Below are 22,792 nucleotides of genomic sequence, written 5' to 3' on the forward strand. Positions count from 1 at the left end.
CTCGTTTAAAATAATTATTTCAAATAGGGCGCCGAACCTGCATTTGCGAGCGGTGCAGATGGCGGCACTTACCAATCTTTTTTTTTTTCTTCTCTTTAGGATGCAACATACTCGGCTTTCTCATCAAGAATACAGTTCTAAATGTTGAAGTCATGTCGTTAGATGTCATTCAGAAGGGAACTTTTTTCTGTTACTAATATTTTGCATGAAGTTGCAATTGTAATTTCCAGTAGTGGCGCTGCATTCGCTTTTGCATTTTTCTTCATGGCGCCGTGCTTGAAGCATTTAACGTACGGCGTTAGAGGCAGAAATATGCGCTGTTATTATGCTGTTACATTTCCTCTTTGGTTGTCATATGCTTTCCCAGTTTTTATAAGTCTGCAACCAGACCCTTAAACGCTGTGCTAAAACATTGTTGTCGTACACTTGCAACGTCGGCGAACCGAGACCACCGACCGATACGCGCAATTCACCTAATCTTGGTAAGTTCGCTCCTATTTAAAAAATGTCCGTGCATCGGAAACGAGCTTAGGAGAGTACAATGATTTCAGCGGCTTCTGTGAGGTTAAAATGGTTCAGTGCCATTTATAATGTCAATGCGTGGGGGCAAGTACAGAACTTGGGCGAGCGCACTAAAAACATGTTCGGAATGTATCGGCAGGAAGAAAGTAATTTATTGTTTTCGATGTAAAAAGTGCCAGTTATTCTCTGAAAAACGACAGGACCGTACAGAAACGTGCACGCAAGATTTGAAGTGATCGATGGTGTGATCAGCTTTAACAGCGCTTAGTTTTCTTTAGTTCGCGTTCTTTGACACGTCGCTCTTTGCACTACATTGCCGGAGTGAAATAGATTGTTTACTAGGTGCAGGGTTCTTGCTGTGGCAGAAGCCTATTTCATTTACTTCACATACTTTACCACAAGAATCAATCTATTTTGCAGCCTTATCTTTCTTGTACTGCTTCAGCCTTGAAAAGAACAAAGTACATAAAAAAAAAGTTCTGTTGGCAGATAAAGATATGTATTCTGCGGCAAGTTCATGAACAAAAACAAAATGGTAATACACCCCAAGAAACTGAAGCTCCTCCTTGGCTAGAAGCAGCTGTGTCTGTAAAACCTTTCAATGAACTGCCTATCGACATTACTAGAATAAACTCTTTTGTTCTAGAAATGCCTTGATACAAGACTTCATGTGGAGATTGTGGCCCATGCAGCTTTCACTTCAGGAGCCTTGCTCTTTTTAGATCACAAGAACACTGGTGGAAGGATGGATGCCATTCACTTGTAGCTGTTATCAGTCGGAACCGTTTCAACTCATCTTGTGGTGAGTATACAGTTCAAAATCTACAAAATGTTTCATGCATGGTAAGCAAATGATAGTAGCTTACTGATTGAAATAATAAAGATAATTTTGTTTCAAAGTGTGTTGTCCACTAATTATTTTAATTGATGAAATGCTCCGACCAGAAAACGGTTGGTTTGCTCAACTGAGGAGAACATTCTGGCTGAGCTACATGCGTTACAGCAATATGATTAGCAGCAGGTGCACTGCTCATCTCAGGCAGAGTGCTGAATTATGCGATGTGTATCAAAGAAAGCAGTACCACGCATTGGCTGCTAGATCAGTCAAATGTATACTTAGTGGAAACAAGATAAAGTAGACTTCAAATAGAGGCTACTTACTCATTAGCACCCATATAAGTGCAGCCATACAGGTAAAAAGAAAAGCTATATAAGTTTTCCAGAAGCTTCAGTAGTGAAAAATTTGACGTGGTCCAAGGAGTGAACCCTGGACTGTTACTCATGTGGGGCAGTTTGTCTACCAAGTCATCTAACCAGGACAACCAGTGGATGGTGGGGCTAGACTGAATTTATCAACAATGCACAGGACTATAACTTATGTTTTGATCCCATGGACACCAAAAAGGCCTTCCAGAACTGGCCCTTTATGTCTGATAGTGCACAGCTACACGGTACTATTGCTGCACAATTGTTACTAAGGGCCTTGCACTTGAATGTGCCCATTGGACCTGTAAAGGGACAAAACATGGACCAGAATGTAACAATATGTATTAAATTAGATTATGGTGTAAAAAAAAATGTCTGATTTAGTATAGATCGACCACTACAATATCCAAGAATTGAGGATTTATTTTAATTTGGCACTGAAATTGCATAAAAACGACTGAAGGAATCTCTTGCGGTGAAACACTGTCATCATCCCTGTAACCACGTAACCACGTCTCGGGAAAAAGTCTATGATTTTTTTAATTGCACGTGCTCTCTGTTCTTTAACAAGCGCTCACCTTGTTTTATTGCATTGTTACATACATGATCTCACTAGCGACATAACAATATTTTGAGTGCTGTCCAGTGTGCCTGTCAATAAACTGAATCCAGCTTCAGCAGAGAGTGGCCTGGACTAAATTTGAAAGTCACCATCATGCTTGACATAGCTGAATTAGCCTGAACGTCGGTTTTGGTCCAAATCAGACGAAGTCAAATTTTGAGGGTGGTTTGGACCAAATTTGGGGATCATCATTGTGTTTGCCATTGCCAAATTTTGTCAGTGGGACAGCTCGATAAAAGCTTTGTCAGAGTTGGCTGACAGTGGCGGTGGCTGCTCACTTTGAAACAGTGGGCGTGTATGCTTCATTGATTCGGAAAAAAAAAAAAATAAAAATAAATAAAAAAAAAAAAAGACGGGCTTTCCGGATTTTCAGTGTGGGCGGAAGCCACATACTCATGAAGAGGATTCTGTCATCTTTCATGCAAGATAAAACCTGAATTCGGATAATTCAAACTTTAGCAAAGCAAGACCGTAGTCATGTGGTATTTTCTTTTCCTTTCATATTTGCACACTTTGTTTAAATGCTGGAAAAAAACAATCATGCAGGAAGTATGTTAGTAGAAAAAACTGGGTCATTTGTACTTGAACCCCCTCTAAAACTTAAGGGTACTTGGGCCTAAACTGAATATAAAAAAAATAGAATTAATCTCAACTAATTAACTAACTAGATAAAGTATAAGGAATACTCCAAACAGAACTACACGAAGACTAATAATATGTCGTCGGTTTCAGTCAGCTGCAGTGCTCCGCCTTTTTTTTTTAATCCTTGGTTTACATTACATAAAACTGTGCGTGCGCGTTTGGTCTATTCACCAACAGCACAGTGGCCACCAATTTGCTGTTCATGGAGTGTTGCAAAAAACTGCTATGCATGTCTCATCGGCTCACCACAATTTACTCCGGATTTCTTAGCAAAAGCTATCTTCTGGGCAATAAAGCGGCACGTGTGAGGTCATGTAAATACCCCTCTGTAAGCTTGTCATGAATAGCCAAAAAAAGAATAAAAAGCAGACAAATTATGAATAACCAAATTTATTGCTATACACAACAGCACTTGCAGTCTTAAAATGTGAAAGTGCTCAGAAAGACAAGGACAAATGTTTTTGTCTCGTCCACTTCTCTTGTCCTTGTCTTTCCAAGCACTTTCAAATTTTAGAATGCTATACTAGTTAACCCAGCAAACAACTTTGTTAAGCACATGCAATGTAGCTCTGTTATGGACCTTTTTTTAGTACCGCCTCCTCTAGAAGATGTCAGGCAAAGTATGTTTGACAGGGCGGGTGACCGCGTCTCCCTCACGTATTTTCTGCAGAAATTCTTTCACAATAGCAGGGTGGGTTTATTTTCCAAGCGGCACTTGATCTCTTAGATGGCATGCCTGGCAGAGTCTTTTCGTTTATTGCAATAGCAGGCAGTGACAAAGCATGCGGTCCTGAGAGCAGAGTACATGCTAGCAATGCATGTAATTATTGCGCAACAGCATGGTTTTCACACACGCAGTGAACTGCTGCCCTACTATGTAGAAATAGAGAAGAAGGCTTCGCACATGTGCAGTAGCATTACTGAAAATAAGTCAATTGGACTTTTTTCCATTTTATCCTGTCTCCTGCAGCCACCAATATCCTGTGCAGCCACCACTTCTGCAGCAATGAACTAGGGTCACTCAGGATTGGAGTGCCTACTGAAGAGATCAGAAGTGAATGGCCCACATACTAGGGGCAATGCCTGACACCTCCGAGTGCTGGGAACGGTTCATGAAGAGCATTTTCATAGGAAGTTTTGTTGTAGGAAAAACAAATTTAAGGACGGTTAGTTCGACTGACTGCAGACGAAATTCACTCACCAATGTATTACTACTCTCATTGTGCACTGTGGTGGCTTGGTCATTGGGTGTTTGACTACAGAGCCTGGAAACCCGGATTCGATCCTTGCCATGTTACAATGGAGACAAAATGCAAGGTGCCCACGTGCTGTGCGATTTCAGAGTACATACATTCAAGAACCTCACTTAGTCATAATTATCTGCATCCCTCCACTACAGCGTCCCTCATAGCCAGAGTCAATTTGGAATGTTTCAACCAATCCAATTTTAATTCCATCGTTTTTTCACTCTCCAATTATTCCAATCACGATTATATTCTATTTCTATTCGTCGTGGCTTTTGGTTCAACTTTGCTGTATCTTTCGTGTCCAAATATCTCCCTCCTCTCCCATAAATGGAGGGCGGGAAATACCTCTTAACACCACCTGCCACAGTTAGTAGGCGAAGGCTTCGCATGGACACTGACGCCGAATGCCTGACATTCTTCACGGTCAGCAAATGCTGTCGCATCAGTACTCGTATAGTTCATTGCATTAGGCGGATTGGAGCAGAGATGCCAAGTATTGAGGAGTAGTGCAGTAGCATGCCAAGAGAGGGTGTGCATGTTCTGCCCCTTGAACGATCACCACCGCTAGCCAGACCGCAGTATTGTGACTGGCATGATTGTAAATGAAATGCTAACCTCCATTTCCTCAGCTTCTTACGGCTAAGACATTGAAGTTGAGCCCATGTCCTCTGTGGCAACAGAGGCACCATGTGTCAAATAGGTATGACTGCACAGGGCAGTAATGCTTTGTCACTGCCATTTTAATGCGTCAGCATTATGTAGGTATATCGGCAGTTTCATGTCACCAGAATTGTCATCACAATTACATTTGAACGAAACAAGTTATAAGAAAAAGAATGGTTGCATTAGATAGAGGGCCAAAAAATCTTGCTGGGTAAATAATTTGATGCATGTGGGTTAACTAGGTAATTAATTAGAGGGGTAATGGCGACATCTAAACGGGTCACGTGGTACTAACTTCCAGTGGCGGGAAATTTGAAACGTGAACAAGCTGGAAAGGACGTGATTTGCGTGCACAAATGGTATGAATGGTTAGAAAGTGTGTAAAGAGAGGTAATCAGCCAACTGCAATCTGAAAAATTCCGAGAGCTCTGCAGTATCTGCAGTGGAGAAATGCGAAAGCCTGAGCATTGCTGCTGCACACAGTATATCGCATGCCCCTTGTTGAACACAACCAGTGTTCCATTGAACGCATCACAGTTCACCACCCTTCTATAATTGGTTTACAGGAAAGGAAAGGCGCAGTATCTGTTACTCTCGGAATCCCGCTGACACATCTTGCGGACAACACAGCAATGAGCATGCTTACGCATTTCTCCAGTGCAGATCCTGCAGTGTTCTCGAAAATGTTCTGCTAAAAGGAGTGAAACAGCAATTATGCAGTGTTTTTGATGTCAGGCAACGTCCTTCAAACTTGTGTTTGAAGTGCAGCCTGGACTGCTCTTGACTGTTCTTGGTGCTAAGAAACTGCTCTAGTTCTATCGCTGGATGAAAGTGTTCCAACCCTAGTTCTCCCATTCAGCACCATTAAAGGCTTCGTCCCCCAGAAAAGCCATTGTCCGCATTATGAGCAAAAAATCATGGGCATGGCTCTGGCAAGTGGTAGCTGGCAGACGACATGGTCATGCATGACTAGTCATTGAGTTGTGTGATGGCATGAGACATGGCATGGCCGAATTGGTAGGCGCTGCCAACACAGGTGTGACATGGAAGGGTGAAATCGGAATCCAGCCCTTCAGGACCCCTAGGCCACGAAGATACCTTTGTGTGGCTTGGTTAAAATGGTGCTTTAGATCTTTGTCGCGGTGGTTTTATAATGTAGTATCTTGCGACTATGTATGGGACAATGCAGCCGCAAGTTAAAAGCTTCTGAACAAGTGAGTGGCAAAATGTGTCTACAAGGTCCACAAGGAAAACCGGCAACTGGCGCCATTAACGCTGGCATGCCATGACCTTAAAGGAAGAGTTTAAGTCCCCCCCCCCTTCCCCCAATATTTTTGTGAGCTCAGTATTCATTTGCAAGTTAGCGCTTTGCCCTGTGTTTCTTTCACGTCACTCTGTTTTGCACTTCAGGCCTCACCAAAATGAGTAAACCCCACTAACTAGTCCAAGAAACAGCCCTGAGGAGTTATGTATTCATTTCCTTTTTTTATATAAATTTGTCTTGTTCATGCAGAGAAAGAACTGTAATAAAAGAATTTGTTGAATGCTGCGACAGTTATAGTACTCTCCGCTGAGTTCCAGAAATTTCACAGAGTACAGAAGCTCAACATAAAATATGAGAATAAACTGGAATAATTGGTTAGAAAAACTACCCTTGCAGCATCCTTCTTTGGCTGTGCCTTAAGCGCGGCTGCACAAGAGGAGGACAACAAAGAATGCACTGGGCCGGAGGCACGTGCTGCCACAGCTCAGTAGTTTGGTTATGCCTTAAAATGTGTGGGAAGCTTATATTTCCCTCCGACCTAGAGCACCACATCTACAACTGATTATCTAGGACTAGAGGATGACTGAAGCCGGCACCTGCTCTACAGAGCCGCCCTTACTCTCGCAGAACGTTTCATTGCTGCAACTTTGCCTTTCACCCTTCTGACCCCAGAACCCGCAAATGTGGTTTCTCCAGATTGAGGCACAATTCGGCCCTTACCGTTAGAGGTGTGCGAAGGCTCGGTTTAGCCCAAAAGCTCGTACTCTGGCCGCTCAGAAGCCCTGTGCCTCAAGCTTGGGCGGGGCCAGGCCAGACACACCAATCCAGAGTATTCACAACTTTTTTAAAGGCACGAATATGGTTGTGGTGTGCTAGGTGTCACAATACAGCAGTGTTTTGCAGCATCCTTCCCACACAAGAGTGTGTGAATTCTCTATACAGATGTTTATGCACCTTTACACCACACACCCCTGGCATGAACAGATCTTTGCTAGCTGTCAACGACCAAGAAAAAGGGCTGCTTGTGGGCTATCGAATTTTGACTTTTGTCTCTTCCTCTTCGGCAGATGTTTAGGTATCAGTTTCCAGATTCGCGGTATGCTGTCAGCTCTTCCACGTCTGTTGTGCCAGGCCTCAACAAGCCTCAGTAGAAATGGGCCGTAACACCTAGTCAAAGCATCTGCGGTCCACGACCTTGTCGGTGCCATGAAAGACGCACAGTGAACAAGATAAGCTTACCGAGTACAGTACTTGGCCACAGAATCAACCCCTTGCTCAGAGGCCGCGTGTTTTTGGTGAAGTGAGGAAACCATGTACCTAAATCTTTCCTTTCTTGCTAAGAACACATTATTCATTGCAGCCACAAGTTACAGCAATGAAAAGAACTTCAGCGTTGCTGGATTCACAATCCAGGAGTGCCACAAATGTCTTAAGCATTCATCAATGCATGAATTGTTCTTGCATAACAACATAAAAAAGTAATAATTCTATGTTGTCCTGTGCCTCTATATATTCCACAAATTTCAATCTTAAATGTGACAACCGAGCATTTCAAGGTCTTTCAAGGTCAACTCATTATTTGGAAATTATTTCTTTCAGATTCTGGGGCAGACCAGGGCCTTAAAGGGCCATTAAAATGATATTTGCTCTAATATTCTAGTGAAAGAAATCCAATAGAGAGGGTCTTTGTGAGTATTTGAGTCAAATTTAAACACTTTGCGTGGAGACAATTGACAACTAATTTTTAAAAAGTGCTCCTGGTTAAAGCTCTCGACTGATTAGGGCGACATGTTCCCCTGCGCAAACCTCCATCGGGGCTTGCTGGTTGTGCCTGCTCACTGGATGCTCCCAGGTGACCCGGGCAGAATGGAACGTGGTGGGGTGCCGTCTCAGCTTGTTTTCATTTTTTTTTTCTTCCGTGCCGCCGTGCGTCAGGTTAAGCGTGCAGAGGACGAGCGTCATTTTCAGTCGCCAATATTTTCGGTATTACTGACACTAGCATAAAAATTTGCGTGTTGCAAAGAGGACTGATAGGATACCTTTATCTAGAGTGCGTTTTCTAGTTTTCGTAAATAGCTCTTCGTGGGCCCTTTAAGTCTGAACACGTTGCCATGCCAGACTCGGGTCTGTAACACAGATTCCAAGCTAGTTCGGGCTCAAAATTTCCGCCCGTGCACATCTCTACTGACCACATCACCTCACAAGATGATTTAGTACAATCATGTCGTATCTGCGCTCTCTCCTGACATGATCAGTGACCTGTAGGATATTCTTATGAACTCATGGGAGATGCCCTCATCAGCACCTCAAGACCGAAATACCCAAGAGAGCTCTCAAGACCAAAGTACCCGAGAGAACTATGGCGTAAGAACGCTCTCACCTACAGCAGCTCCTTACTGGTGGACCTTGGCGACTGTCTCCTTTCACAACTGCTTCACCGTATTTGGCAGCTATTCGGTGAGGACTCACCACCCATGTTCCACTGCTTCGAGAGCTCTTCTTCAGCTCTTGCTGATGCCCAAGCATCTGCATCTTGCCTTCCCAGTGGCCAGTGACACAACCATGGAGCTGACCAACCAGGTTTATGAGGTGGCCTTCCAGCTAGGCACAGCTGTCTCACCACTGGCAGACTCTGCAATTTCCTGCCTCGAGGCATGTACTGATGAGCTTACTACCTTAGTTGACACTCAGAAGCCTGTCCCAAGAGACCATTCACCATATTCCAGTCACCATTTTCCATCGCGCACAAAGAGCCATAACTTAACACTGCTGGTATGACTGGCAATTCCTACATCCTGCTATGGAGTGCACGTCTCGTGATTGGGAAAAACCCCTCAAGACCATTAATGGCAACTCGTGGCTCCCCAATGCGGCCATCTTTTGTGGTAATTGACAAGACCTGTCATAATCCGTTCCTTGTCAACAATGGTGCAGAGGTCAGCGTGATCCTTCAAAAAAAGCCATCGTGCCTAGCTGGCGGGGCAATCGCAATGGGCTGCCATCTCTTCGACCATATTGACATACAGACTTCGCTCCCTTACCCTTAACTTGGTACTCTGCCACACTTTTTGATGAGTGTTCGTCATCGCTGACGTTGACCCAATCATCAGCGCAGATTTCCTATCATACTTTGACTTGGGCTTCATTCAGCATGTAGCCCGACAGACAGCTTCACTCGGCTATCTATATCTGGTGTCGAGTCTAACCTTGTCCCCCACTGGCATTGGCATGCTGATACCGTCACCTCCTTTGAGAACATCCTGGTGTAATTTCAGTAACTGGCGAAGCGTTGCAATCTCACCAGCCGCCAAAGCATATGGTGTGACCACCACCAGCAGCACGATCACACCTCTTGTTTGGTGGTCACCTGCTAAACGGGAGTTCAATCATGATGCAGCTCTACATTATACACCCATCATCCAGCGCATGGGCTCTGTCATTCCATCTCATATCTAAAAAAGATCCAAGTGACTGGCGTCCGTGCGGTGACTATAAAGTGTTGAATGCCAAGACTATCCATGACAGCTACCCACTGCTTCACATCACATCTGAATGGCTGCACCATTTTTAACAAAGTGGACCTGGTTAGGCACATCACCAGATACCCACTGTGTTTGCCAGCATACCTAAAACAGCCATCACAACTGCCCTTTGGACTTCAGAACCCAGCTCAAACCTTTCAGCAGTTCATTGCTAAGGTCACAAAAGGCCTCCCAGCTGTGTTCGCATACATCGATCATTGATGTATGCAAACACAGTCAGCAATATGTCTATAGATAACGAGAACTACCTGCGTGCAGTTTACAGCGCCTCCAACGGCACGGCCTGGTTGTGAATTCTGACAAGTGCGTATTCGCCATTTCCATGCTCACTTTTTGGGCCATCACAACTTACAGCTTATTTGCCAATTGCTAATATTTACTTATTTGTCAACTTTTGCAAGAGTGAAATTCTCGCGGGGACAAAACAAAACAAAAATTCCTTTGAAAGTTTCTTTATTGCGGGGTTCGACTGCATGTGCTCTACATTTTGACAGGGTTGAAAATGAAACTTGCAGTGCTCCGCAACCATTACGGTCTGCTGAAGTGAAGCATAAGTCAATGGAATGGGTGCCAGAGAGGTTTATATGTGAAATACCCCTTTTTTACTTTCAAATGAGGAGTTTGACGCAGAGAGAGATGCGTGCAGACTGATCTGGGCTTTGGGCCGTTTGCAAGCAGCCTTCATTATTCAAACGTTCACCTCTATTAAACCTATTTCATCCGCTACATTTGGTGGAGGTGCTGGGTAAAACATCCTGGATTCGCCAGTACCTCGTCGCAGCCGCCGTGTGGCAGGTTTGCCACCTTTATCTTCTCAAGAGTACCTTTTAATGGCTACCATCTAAGCGACGCAGACTCGGGAACAGTGAGCTGAAGAGACGACGACCTAGAGATAGGCAAAGTGGCTCACTTTAGTGAGTAGCTCAGAACGGCTCAGCTCACTGAAGTGAGCCGGCTCATTTGAACGGTTCATTGGCTCACTTAAGCCTGGGGCGCTCAGGAGCGAACAGTGGTCTATTGGAGAGAAAGACAACTCTGCCTCTCTCTCGTTCACTGATCCGCACCCGTTCGACCTCCCAAAACTAAACGAAAGCGTGGAAATATTTGTGTGTCCATCCTAACTCCCCTCATGATGACTACAAAATCCCAGTAAACAGCAAAATCCATATTTCATTAGACGTGATTCTTTCTATTTAAGTCCACTATATTTACTGGAGGTGCACCCATTCCCCAAGAGAGGACTTCGTTCTTTTGGTACCCTATCGTTTCAAAATTATCTGAATAACATTGGCCATCATTAAACACACTGAGAATTATCCTTAATAAATACTTCGGGCCATCAATCTCTAGCCCAAAATCTCGTGTGGACTGACTGTTAATAAATACTGATAGTGACAATGTAGACAGATATAGATAGTGAATTATAAATATAGAGAAAGCAGATTACCCGATTCGAGGTCCCTCTTATATTCCCGGAGACAGTGAACTCAGGAGCCTGAAGTATAATGTAAATGCATCATTTTTTTTAATGCAGTGTGCGCTTTGTAGCTCGAGTCCGCGTTAGTCCTTTTTCACTTTCTAAATCCCCCCCTCCTCCTACATGCTTTCTCTAGCTGATTCGTTTTTCGTATATTCTTATAACCCCGTTCAACTTTGCGACAGTTTTTCTCAATGCCCACAGCTCTCAGCGCCCCGGCTTCTCCCATTGCTTCCTTTATTCCTGGCAACAGGTTTTTGGCCCAGTACCCTAACCCAAACTTGTTCAACCTTCCTGTTTCTGCCGCCACATACATACACCGACCGTATTTAATTCATTCATTCATTTTGTATCTACTTCAAGCCGAATCGCTCGCCATTCATGCTCTGAAGTGTGGTTTTAATTTCCCGTTTTGAGCACACGACGCACTGCAGTCGGTGCTGTTCATAACTGAACCAGATATTTTTTTTCTGCTGGGCTGGCTGCGGAAGGGGCTATGCATTCCACATTCGCCCTGTTGTAATGCAGCTTGAGAAAACTATGCATAGCAATTATTGAAAGCAAAACAAAAGACGCACAAAAACAGCGGCGACCACCCGAAGCATGCACACATTGCGGCTGTCAGGTCGCCGGCGCGGAGCCTCGACACGGCGCCGAAACAGCCGACCAACTACGTGCGAAGGATTGTGCAGACAGCACACCTTTTTCTTTTCTTTATATGCCGGCCCAATCCACCTGTGCCTGCCCACTGGAGTTTCTTTCTCGTACTGCTAATAGATGGCGCTAAAGTAGCAGCAAACAGAAGACCTAACTCTGGCAGAACGGTTCCTAACAGCACTCCAAAAGAAACGCTGCTCACGGTTCCCGATGGCTCACTGAACCAGCGGCTCTCCAAAAGAACCACTGCTCACTAAGCGACGGCTCTCCAAAAGAGTGGCTGCTCAGTGAGTCGCCACTTATTCTCGCTCTTTTAAAAAAGTGGCTCGGTCAAAAGACAGTCGAAGGCGAGGAGATGTTTGCGAGGAAGGGCGGGAAGCATGGCCTCAGAGATCACCCCTGCAAGCGTGGGGATGATCTTGGAAACAATATGGGACAGCAGACGCTTTCTAACACTAATAGTAGATGGCGCCGAATTCAGAGGATAGGGAGCCTACATGTTGCGCCGCGGCGCCCGGCTTAGGGTGGTGACATCTCATGCTAGGGTTCCCTATTTTGGCTAAAAACGGCAGTCAGGCTTGGTGGGCCGCCATGTTGGTTCCCAGTTAGTGCGGAAGCACTTAAGCAGGTATGACAGCGATACATCTATAAAGGATGATCATGCACAATGAAGAAAAAATACAGGACTCCGTCGCGCCGCAAAGGAGTCCTTTGTTCCCCTTACTTATTCTTTCGTGTCAGTGACGAGACTTCCAGTGCAACAATCTCAGTATTTGGTTTCTAGGGAGCTTCGCAGGACAAAGGCTATCGATCGAACAGAGCTTCAAAGCAGTGGAGAGACTGCTAGAGGTTTTGAAGGATATGCAGGAGGTGCGCCTGCCAAAGACACCCTAAATCTGCGTACCAAGCTATTAACGGAAGGCTGAAAAGAGTTGGTATACTGAATAGGGTTAATAAAATCTGTCGTGCCCCAAGCAGTTAAAAAGGCAAAGACAACAGACCTCTCCCAGGCCTCAGAGCAGAAGCGGCTTGGTGCCTGAATATCCAAGAATGATGAGCGGACAGCACACAGGGGTGCAACAGCTGCACCAATTGCATATTTTGATACGGCTACATATTTCTGCACCAAGCTGTGCATTAAGCGTGAAATTTGCGTCATGCTGTGCCAAAATGCCCCGACTATCCGCAAAAGTTTGCCATACTCAGTGACAACTTTCTGCGGAGGTGATATAACCAATCACGATGCTTCAGACACTGTAGCATGCGTCACTGGCATTTTATTTTTATTTTGAGATGGCGGCATGCCTAATGCCTACTCATATTTTCTTTGCATCCATGTGCTTTCACCGCTTTCCAGTTCAGTCACTGCCTCTGCGCTGAAGGAACCCTATAACGCAAATGGGCTGTTTGTGACGAGGCACCACTGCTATTGCTTCCGTGGTGGGCCGTGGTGGTACTTGTGATTTTGGAGCAATACTTCAACACTGTATTTTATGTGCTGCATGTTTTTATATGATGTATCTTAGTTTTTTATGCAGCTCATGGAAGTTTTCGATATCCTGTTGGTTCATTCATGTACAGCAAGGTTATTTTTATACTGTCTTGTCGATAGACTCACTTTCCCATCATCAGATAGTGCAGGAGGTGGCTTCTGTGTTTCATCATCAGCCTGACTATACCCACTGCAGGGCAAAGGCCTCTCCCATCCACTTGACCTTTGTGAACTTCTCAACCTCATCCGCTGTCCCCTGCTACGCTTTCCTTCCCTTGGAATCCAGTTTGTTACCCTAAGCGACCATCGGTTATCCTCTCTTCGAACTACATGTCCTGCCCATGCCCATTTCTTCCTAATTTCCACTAGAATGACAGTAACTTGAGTTATTTCTCTGACCCACTCTGCACGCTTCCTATATCTCTTAATGTTGCCCTCTCCCTTTTTCGTTCCATAGCCCTCTGAGTTATCCTCAACTTAAGTAGAACCCTCTTGGTTAGCCTCCACGTTTCAGCCCCATAGGTGAGTACAGGTAAGATGCAACTGTTGTATACTTTCCTCTTGAGCGATACCGGTAAGCTGCTAGTCATAATCTGCGAGTGCTTCCCAAACGCGCTCCATCCCAATCTTATTCTTCTTGTTATTTCCTTTTCACGGTCCGGATCTGCGGTTACTACCTGTCCTAAGTATACATATTCGCCTACTACTTCCAGTGCTTCGCTACCTAACGTAAACTGCTGTTCCTTCCCGAGGCAGTTGAACATTACCTTAGTCTTCTGCATATTGATTTTTAAGCCTACCTTTCTACTTTTGCTATCTAGGTCATCAATCATTATTTGCAGTTCATCCTCCGAGCTACTTAGCAAAGCAATGTCATCAGCAAATCGCAGATTACTGAGGTATTCTCCATCTACCCTTATCTCTAACTGTTCCCATTCCAAGTCTCTGAATACTTCCTCTAAGCAAGCTGTGAATAGTACTGGAAAGATCGTGTCTCCTTGCCTAACACCTTTCTGTATGGGAATTTTGTTACTTTTTTATGCAGAACTATGATTGCTGTGCACCCACTAAATATATCTTGCAGCACTTTCACATACGACTCGTCTAACCCCTGATTTCGCAATGCCTGCATCACCGCCGAAGTTTGTGCTAATACAACTGGAGGTGGAACATGTGAAATTTATTTCGAACATCAGAAGGTCGAGAAACGCACAGCAGCCTAGCTATTGAATTCCATAATGCCGCAGTGGAGCCCAAAACTGCCAAAATTAACATTTATGCATGCTGCAACATTGAAGTACTATAAAGTATGCATTGTGCATGAAATACATAACCTAATAATCGTCCACCTCTCCTTAATCAAAATATTGTGTCAAAGCCACCGCCAGTCCACAAGAAGTATAATTCACAAGCCGAAGATGTGCTCGCTCATCGGTTTTCTTTGCTTAAAACTTGCTTTCGGCATTTGCCATTTCGCCTTTTGGTCGGCGTTTCTTTTTGTCTTTGTTTCTGTATTTGCTTTTTAATCAACATTTTGTCTTTGCACTGCGCTCGCTTCTGGACACAGGCTGATCGCAGTCACTGCTTCAAATTGAGCTCTTTCGTAGCTGCCCTCGCACGACACGAGCTGTGGATTTTGCAGAGAGTAAAACAATGTTTTTTGAGCCTTGCAAGCAACATAAAGTCCCATGATTAAGGTTGTCAAACCGTGCTAAATGAAAAAAAAAAAAAAAAAAAAAAAAAAGCATATTCTCTAGCTTTTTTTATTTAGCCTCTTCAATTTTATGACTCGCATTTTTGTGTGTGTGATAGCATGCCTAGCAGTACAAAAAGCTTATTTACAAAAATAAATAGTACAAGCAGCATCGGTGATAGGTGGCCTTTGCTAGACTTCCTTTGGATCACATTCATACAGTCCGATATTCATACCTCTTCATTCTTTTGTGCCGAAAGTAAAGTTTCTTCCCTGTTTAACAGCTCCAAAATTTGAATTAATTTTTTTTTCTCGTGAGCTGCTCCAAATATGAATTTTATTGCTCTAAAACGAAGATTTTGCTGCTCCAAAATTCGCTACAAATCTTATTTGAGCTCTTGCACCCCTGAGTACATCCTGTTAATTAACCACAGTGTGAGTAATCAGTAGTCTTTCTTGAATGGTTAGTAATTGGGCTGGCTCACTATTTCCTTATCTCAGCATCATTCCACATTACAGCAATGTGGTGGGTTCGAGTTCCACTTCCAATTTTCTCAAATGTGTACCAGCTATGGCCCAGCCTGGTGCTTGGCTTACCAGGGCTCATGGCTTAGGAAAGGAGGAAAAAGGAACTGCATGTGGGCTTCTGCTGCACGAAGCGGACTTAGGGTTGTCTAATGGTAAAACGAAGCGAGAATTTTGGTTCATGACCCTTTTCCTGAAGTGAACTAGAATACCTTTCCCAAGCATCTTATCCCAGAAGAGCCCAGAATCAGGCAGGGAGAAATCTTGTACCCACCAGCACCAGGATTGAAACCGGTACCTCCTGAATGTGAGGCAGATTCTGTCACAAGGCCATCATGTCTTGGTGGGGTAGTAGCCCTTGCTCGGGTTCTTGTTCTAATGGTGTTCAACGTGGCTTTGGAAGATCTTAAAAAAGCTTAATGATCGTTCATGAATTCAGAAAGGCCTTGGTCAAAGGTGCGCTGGTGTATGCAGTACATTTTCGTCTTTTTTTTTTTTTTTTTTTACAGGTGTCATTCCGTGATGATTATGGTTAAAGGATAATACTAAGTTTGTTCTTGAAAGAACTGACCAAGCTAGAAAAAATTTCATTGTAAGAAGACATCAGTGCTCAGCATACTTACCAATGTTCTTAAAAAAAAAAATAATAATATACACTGAGACGAGCTGTCTGAAAATTTTCAGGAACCTCATAACTGTGCTTTTTATTTCTTAAACTTAGCCATTGTCAAATATGTTAAACTAGCATGTAGAACAATGTTTCTTTAACACTGATAGTCTTTACCTAAACACACTCACACACACACACAAAAACTGGATTGGTGAAATTTTGTGTTTTGCTCTGCACAAATTTAGTTAGGCGGCAACAAATTTCATGGATATATATTTTATAGACAAATAATGGCATGAAAACTAAAAGAACAGTGGGCAATTAGATTATGTACTGACCAAAAATATTTTGTCATTTTTGTTTTCTTGGGGTATTGTACTAAACTTAAATCTAACATATTGGACCAGCCAAAGACACTGGAACACAAGAAAAAGAAATGCTGCGCATTCAGAAGGTACCAGGTTTGATTTCAGGTCCCGCCAGGTACTCAACAGTTTTCCAACTGGTACAGGATTTCCTCCGACCTGATGCTTGGCTCTTTTGGGGTGAAATGCTTTGGAAATGGGTCTCAGACCAAACAGTGTTGTCCCATGTACTTCTTTGTATTGAGTTCCCATGTCCTTGGCTTCCCATGTCCAGCAAGTTAGGTTTGCACCAACTGGTCTACATGGTCACTATGTAAAAAAATAGATATCAGGAAGCACTACAGATATGTCGCAATAATACTAGCTTTGCCCCCCAACAGGGTAGGCACCTGGATTCACCCCTGCTACCGTGGTAAATATGCTCTCAATGACCTCATTGGATTTTCTCCCTGTCCATTGCCCGGACAGACTGTTTCCATATTGGGACATAGATACATGCTTTAGTGAAGGCCTCCAGAAATTTGAACAACCTTGTCTTTAACTTTAAATGTGTGTCAACATCGCACAGTTCACGGCATTGCTTTTCGCCTCCATTGTAAAGGGACTGCCGCAACCAGGATTTCATCCCGTGTCCTTGGGTTTAACAATTGAGCACCCTAATCCTGTACCACCGCAGTGGCTATTACCTATGTGGGGACGGAATCAAGATGATGAACAAAAGCTGCAAATCGCCTCCAAGGGATTCCTGTTTCAGCACACGCGCCAGACAGGGAAGGGCCTGGAAATCAGAAGATTGCAATAAATGCCGGCTCCTGGTAAAGGTAAGACATGAATGATCCCGCTGCAACACAGAAGGAAAGTATAATGCTAGTAGCTGTCGCATGGCACTCACATGGAAACATTTAATGTTCTATCAGTAAAATAAATTGGCCTCAACTAAAAAGAGCAAATAACATTTGCCCCTAGTGTCAGCAGTGCATTTGCTGTTTGCAAGATAACATATAGGAAAGCGTGAATATGATTTGGCAGTGTAAACCAAAGAAACACGGAGATGAAGAAATGATAAAACAAACTTGGCATTTCCATGTGCGTTCCTTTCGTCCTTGGCCTGTTCGCACAGCCAAACCACACTGCAGTGGTGTGCCAGCTAGCCCATCAAGACATGCTACTGGAAAGCTCTTCGAGCAATTATACAATTCTATTTCCTACCATGACAAGCCTACGTGGGCACTAGTATCTCCATATGGGACAGACTGGTTCAGCCTAGTCCCACCTTGTGCACCTGAATGCCCTCTCACTGTATTTGACAGCTACTGGAAAATATGCACCAGCATTCATTTTGTTAACGCGCTACAGCTGAAAGAAGCGATTTCACCAGCTCTAGTCAGGAATACAAAAAGGATCTATATAATAGCCACAGAAATAGCACTGTCACTGAGTAGATTTGCTGGTGAACATTGAAAAACGTATTTTTTTACCGTGCCCATGAACAGCAATTACCTTGTATGGTACACAAGACAATATACAGTCATAACTAGAAACAGAATTTGAATTCACCTGGAGTTGATGCAAAAATGTCAGCATTAATATTATCACGCTTAGCTAAAATGTTATACAACAATTGTAGTCGTATGACCGGGTTAGTCCTATCTAGTGGTTAGAACAATCCGGCAGATATGTACTGGCACCCCCACCCCCTTCCCCCTTTTCTACTGCTTTGGCTGTGACGGTGCTGACCGAAATGCATGCCCAGTGCCAGCTTCAGAAATAAGGTCACTTCGATTTCATATAGTAGCGCTCTTGTGGAGCAACCTGTTTTTGCCAGCACACACTTTGTACCCACCTTTCATGAGCCACAAGGCATTCATGGTGCAGGAGAGCCCATGAGCAGAAGCTGCGACGTAGCCAAGATCCCAAAAACGCTGTGCAGCAAGAGTATTTCGGCACACACTGAAACAAAAAATAGAAATGGTTGCTCTTGCTAATGGCGATTTCCACTGGTCGATCGGAGCGGGCGAGACTAAAACCCGCCATGAATAGAGTTTTTTCGGCTGAAATTTTGTCCCTAGATTTCCCCAAGCGCATTGAACGCCATGTTTTTACAAAGTACCTAAATGCTGACTATTATGTGCCTAGTTGAGTCTGAATTTGTCCCCAGATTCGTGGCGGGCTGGCGGGCTTTTCGGCTCTTTCCTCGTTGTCGCCGACGGCGTCCAGAGCTTTTGGATTAACGAGCTCTGGACGACGCCGTCGTCGGCGCATTCGGGCAGTGTTTGTAAAGTCTCTCAGTTTATTGCCGTGGTGTTGCTGCAGGGGAGGTAGTGCAACGCACCCTTAACATTAAACCATTCAACTGCAAAAGTCGGACGTTCGATTCATGGGTGCCGAGCAAATTTGCGATGTCTGCGTCAACGATCTGACATCGGCCGTCGCTTCTCACGTAAGCCATTGTCATTGCTGTTGTTTTTTGACATAGTGCGCTGAGTGCAGCGGTAGGTGGGTGTCGTGTCCATTTTTGTCCGCGTAATCAATGCGAGAGGTGTCATTTAGCAGTGCATTAAGCTAAACAGCAACCTGGTACTTAATTGTTTTTGAAATTAGCGTGCAGTTTTTCAATTACTTATATCTCTGTGGCATGGATGCCACCTTCTAGCTTTGGAAAGCAATCTGAAGACGGTGCAAAACTCGTGTGTTTTATCAGAACATGTATGGATATATAAACAGTATAGCAAAAATGACTTTGGAAGGAATTAAATTGTTTCCAACAAAGCTTTGCGCAAATACATTTTTTTTTTTTTTCTATCAGGAGCTTGCGACAGCGCAACACGACAACGTAGGCACTATACTGTGTCAGCTTGCTGCTTATCTGCTTATCTGATTCTAATTTAAGATGATTAGCATTACCAGCATTTGTTGTTTTAGTGGTTATTTTATTACATATACAAAAGGAAAGAAAAGATGTTTGCCAGCCCCGGTATCTGATATCTGAAGCACCTGAACAGGGGCGGTGGAATTGAAGGGATAGTGAGGAAGGGGTAGAGGAAATCAAAGAGGTGAACGAGAGGGAGAAAGGGCAGGGTAGGTAAAAATAAAAAATATATATGTATACACTATGACACAATATACAGCAGTTCGCTTGAGGCCCAGAGTAACGAATGCAGCGAGCTGCCAAAATGCGGCCAGGAAGGTAGCTTGCTTAACTTCCTTCAGGTCACTTGCAGCTGCCTTGTTACTGTATACGTGTTAGTAAACTATAAACTTTGGCTGATATCTCATATGCAATGCTGCTTGGTAAAGCACTCACTTCATTTCAGTGTTTACATGTGTATATGCCATTTTTTGTTTTTACTGTCAGCAGTCTTGGAGACGCAGCCGCTCGTTTATTCTGGACAACTTTCTCATCCTTGGCTCCCTACATGTACAGTACATGTACCAAGGTATATATATGTGCATTATATTCAGTATTTTCATTTTATTTTTCAGTGCATGAGTATTGTTTCTGCTATGGATAGCAATTTGTTAAGTGACTGAAAAACATTTATAGCTACAATTAAAACATATGAGTGTCAATCTGTGAGGCCACATTGTTGCCATTGTCGTTGGTATTGTCTGGACATGCCACACCCTATACCCAATGAATTACCTGTATAGTCATTCCACCAAACTGAAATTGAATCTGGGTTGCAATACACACTTATACGCTACAATACCCCAGCACTCAACCCAACACTACGTCTCGTCTCGTAACTGCCACACTTGTTGGCTGCTTACTGCACCGAGCTACTCCAGCACTTACTGTTAGCACTACACACCCATATATTGTTTTTTATTTATTTATTTATTTCAAATACCCTAAGGGCCTTTGCGGGCATTACATAGGGGGGGGGGGATTCATCAAATAAACACAAATAATTTACATTACAAGCAAAGAAAAAGCTGTAAGCAGAAATAGGTGCACAAAAAACCACGAACAATTTATGTAGCGACATCTAGATGCTAGAATCTAAGAAAGAAGACATCTAGAATGAGAGCAGTTAGGGATAAGAGTAGATGGAGAATACCTCAGTAATCTGCGATTTGCTGATGACATTGCCTTGCTAAGTAACTCAGGGGATGAATTGCAAATAATGATGACCTAGACAGGAAAAGTAAAAAAGTAGGCTTGAAAATCAATATGCAAAAGACTAAGGTAATGTTTAATAGCCTAGGGAAGGAAAAACAGTTTACGTTAAGTAGCGAAGCACTGGAAGTAGTAAGCGAATATATATCTATTTAGGACAGGTAGTAACAGCAGATCCGGACCATGAAAGGGAAATAACAAGGAGAATAAGACTGGGATGGAGCACATTTGGCAAGTACTCCCAGATTATGACTAGCAGTTTATCGGTATCGCTCAAAAGGAAAGCATACAACAGTTGCATCTTACCTGTACTTACCTATGGGACTGAAACGTGGAAGCTAACAAAGAGGGTTCTACTAAAGTTGAGGACAACGCAGAGGGCTATGGAAAGAAAAATGGTAGAGATAACGTTAAGAGATAGGAAGCGTGCAGAGTGGGTCAGAGAAGTAACTCAAGTCACTGACATTCTAATGGAAATCAAGAAGAAGAAATGGGCATGGGCAAGACATGTAGCGCGAGGAAAGGATAAGTGATGGTCGCTTAGGGCAACAAACTGGATTCCAAGGGGAGGAAAGCGTAGCAGGGGGCGGCAGAAAATTAGGTGGGTGGATGAGACTAAGAAGTTTGCAGGGGTCAAGTGGATGCAGCTCGCACAGGACCGGGTTAATTGGAGGAATATGGGAGAGGCCTTCGCCCTGCAGTGGGTATAGTCAGGCTGAGGATGATGATGATGATCTAGATGCTTAAATTAGCATTACCTCATGGTATAGACATCCGCTCACTGGTCCTTGTTGTCATCCATGGCTTGGGCTTGCAACCTCCGACTGCTTGCTCCTTCACACCCTCGTAGGATAGTCGTGCATGGCGTGTGAGTGCCGTACATATAAACCAGTATCCTTCAGTGCTCTAACCTCACCCAGTATTATTGAGCACTAGACTGGCTTCAGCATTTTGCGCTGCCCTAGCTTAAGCATCTGTTGCGAAATTAAATATTAGCAGCCACATTCTCCTGATGTTATTCTTGCTTTAAATGGACATCAGTATACAGAACAACAGAATGATGATGGGAAATCGTATTTCCACAGATACAACACAAATGGAGTTTTAGGCCTCAGGAAAGCTTTAAATAAATATTTAACTTGATCTCAAACAATTCAGGCCTGCCATAGTCAAGCCCCCACTTCGCTAAAAAAAGAAAAGCAAACAAACAGCAACTGCACGCTAAAATGCAAATGCATATGGATACATTGACGTCATTTGAGAGGCTACACATTTCACATTCATGCGACGCAATCGTGCGCAGCCACTGTCACTTCCTTGATACTGTCCAGACCTGTACCTGCTCATTGTGCCTTACGTTCCCTATTCCTGTGAACTGTTTCAAAGCTTTCTCCTTGTCAGCGGCTTGTGTCACCTTCTTCCCACGCTTACAGCCACTTTTGCCCTTGCATGCAACATGCTTGATTCCATGATCTTGAAAAGGCTATAACAAGTTCTGCATGCACATGGAAGCAAATTTGTAAATATGTTGTAAGGCACAATGCTTTGGTGTTATACTGCTACACTTGTCTGTTTATTTGTTTATCTGTTATGTCTAGGCAAGTTCTGTTATGTCTTTTTTTTTTTTTTTCTCCTACTGTTATATGTGCTTGGTTTTTCCATAACCACTTCTCTTGATGTCATACGACTCGAGATGCTTGGGGCATTAAACCCCATAAACCAGTTACCAACCAACCGTCTCTTGGCACTAGCCTGATTTCTTTTATTCCAGTTTTTCAGTGGCAAGAAAGCATGCTGTCATCAATCTTTCCTTCCTCCATCCTTTTGATCGCTATGTGGTTATTTCTTTCCCTGTATCATATAAGGGGGACGCTCTCCCATGTATAGATAAATCAGCAACCGTGCGGTACCCGCTTATTGCAACATTCTTAACAAACCATATTCACTGCAGCTTAAATGTGGTGCTGTCATTATATCATAAGCAAAACAGGCCTCTCGGCACCTCTGCTCCTGACCTGAAGCTCCGGATTCTACACGGCCTACCCCGACGTGAAGCAACTTTGCTGTGCTGCCTGTGGGTTTGTGTAGCATTCACAAATTCTCATTCGTTTGTGATAGTGATAATGATAAGTGGGAGGCTTAGCG

General features: G+C 43.7%; 1 protein-coding gene and 2 long non-coding RNA genes across 5 annotated transcripts in view; 2 read left to right on the plus strand and 1 right to left on the minus strand.

The window, feature by feature from the left end:
- LOC146191744 (uncharacterized) overlaps window positions 1–22,792 on the plus strand; it is a 181,853-nt gene that overhangs the window by 42,611 nt on the left and 116,450 nt on the right. The gene's annotated exons all lie outside the window — the stretch shown is intronic.
- On the plus strand, window positions 218–4,734 carry LOC146191747 (uncharacterized). The gene is made up of 3 exons (XR_014706686.1): window positions 218–482; window positions 1,245–1,324; window positions 3,963–4,734. It is a non-coding gene; the product is annotated as an uncharacterized LOC146191747 (long non-coding RNA).
- LOC146191748 (uncharacterized) lies at window positions 1,903–18,509 on the minus strand. 3 transcript variants are annotated; one of them, XR_014706687.1, is made up of 3 exons: window positions 18,371–18,509; window positions 17,214–17,305; window positions 1,903–2,030 (listed from the first exon to the last, which is right to left on the minus strand). It is a non-coding gene; the product is annotated as an uncharacterized LOC146191748 (long non-coding RNA). The 3 variants fall into 3 exon arrangements; XR_014706688.1 differs by lacking the exon at window positions 1,903–2,030 and adding an exon at window positions 8,824–10,594; XR_014706689.1 differs by lacking the exon at window positions 1,903–2,030 and adding an exon at window positions 16,068–16,836.

The sequence above is a fragment of the Amblyomma maculatum genome, chromosome 4 (genome assembly GCF_055883805.1).
Source record: "Amblyomma maculatum isolate TAMU_Amacu chromosome 4, ASM5588380v1, whole genome shotgun sequence".
Taxonomy (NCBI): Eukaryota; Metazoa; Arthropoda; class Arachnida; order Ixodida; family Ixodidae; genus Amblyomma; species Amblyomma maculatum.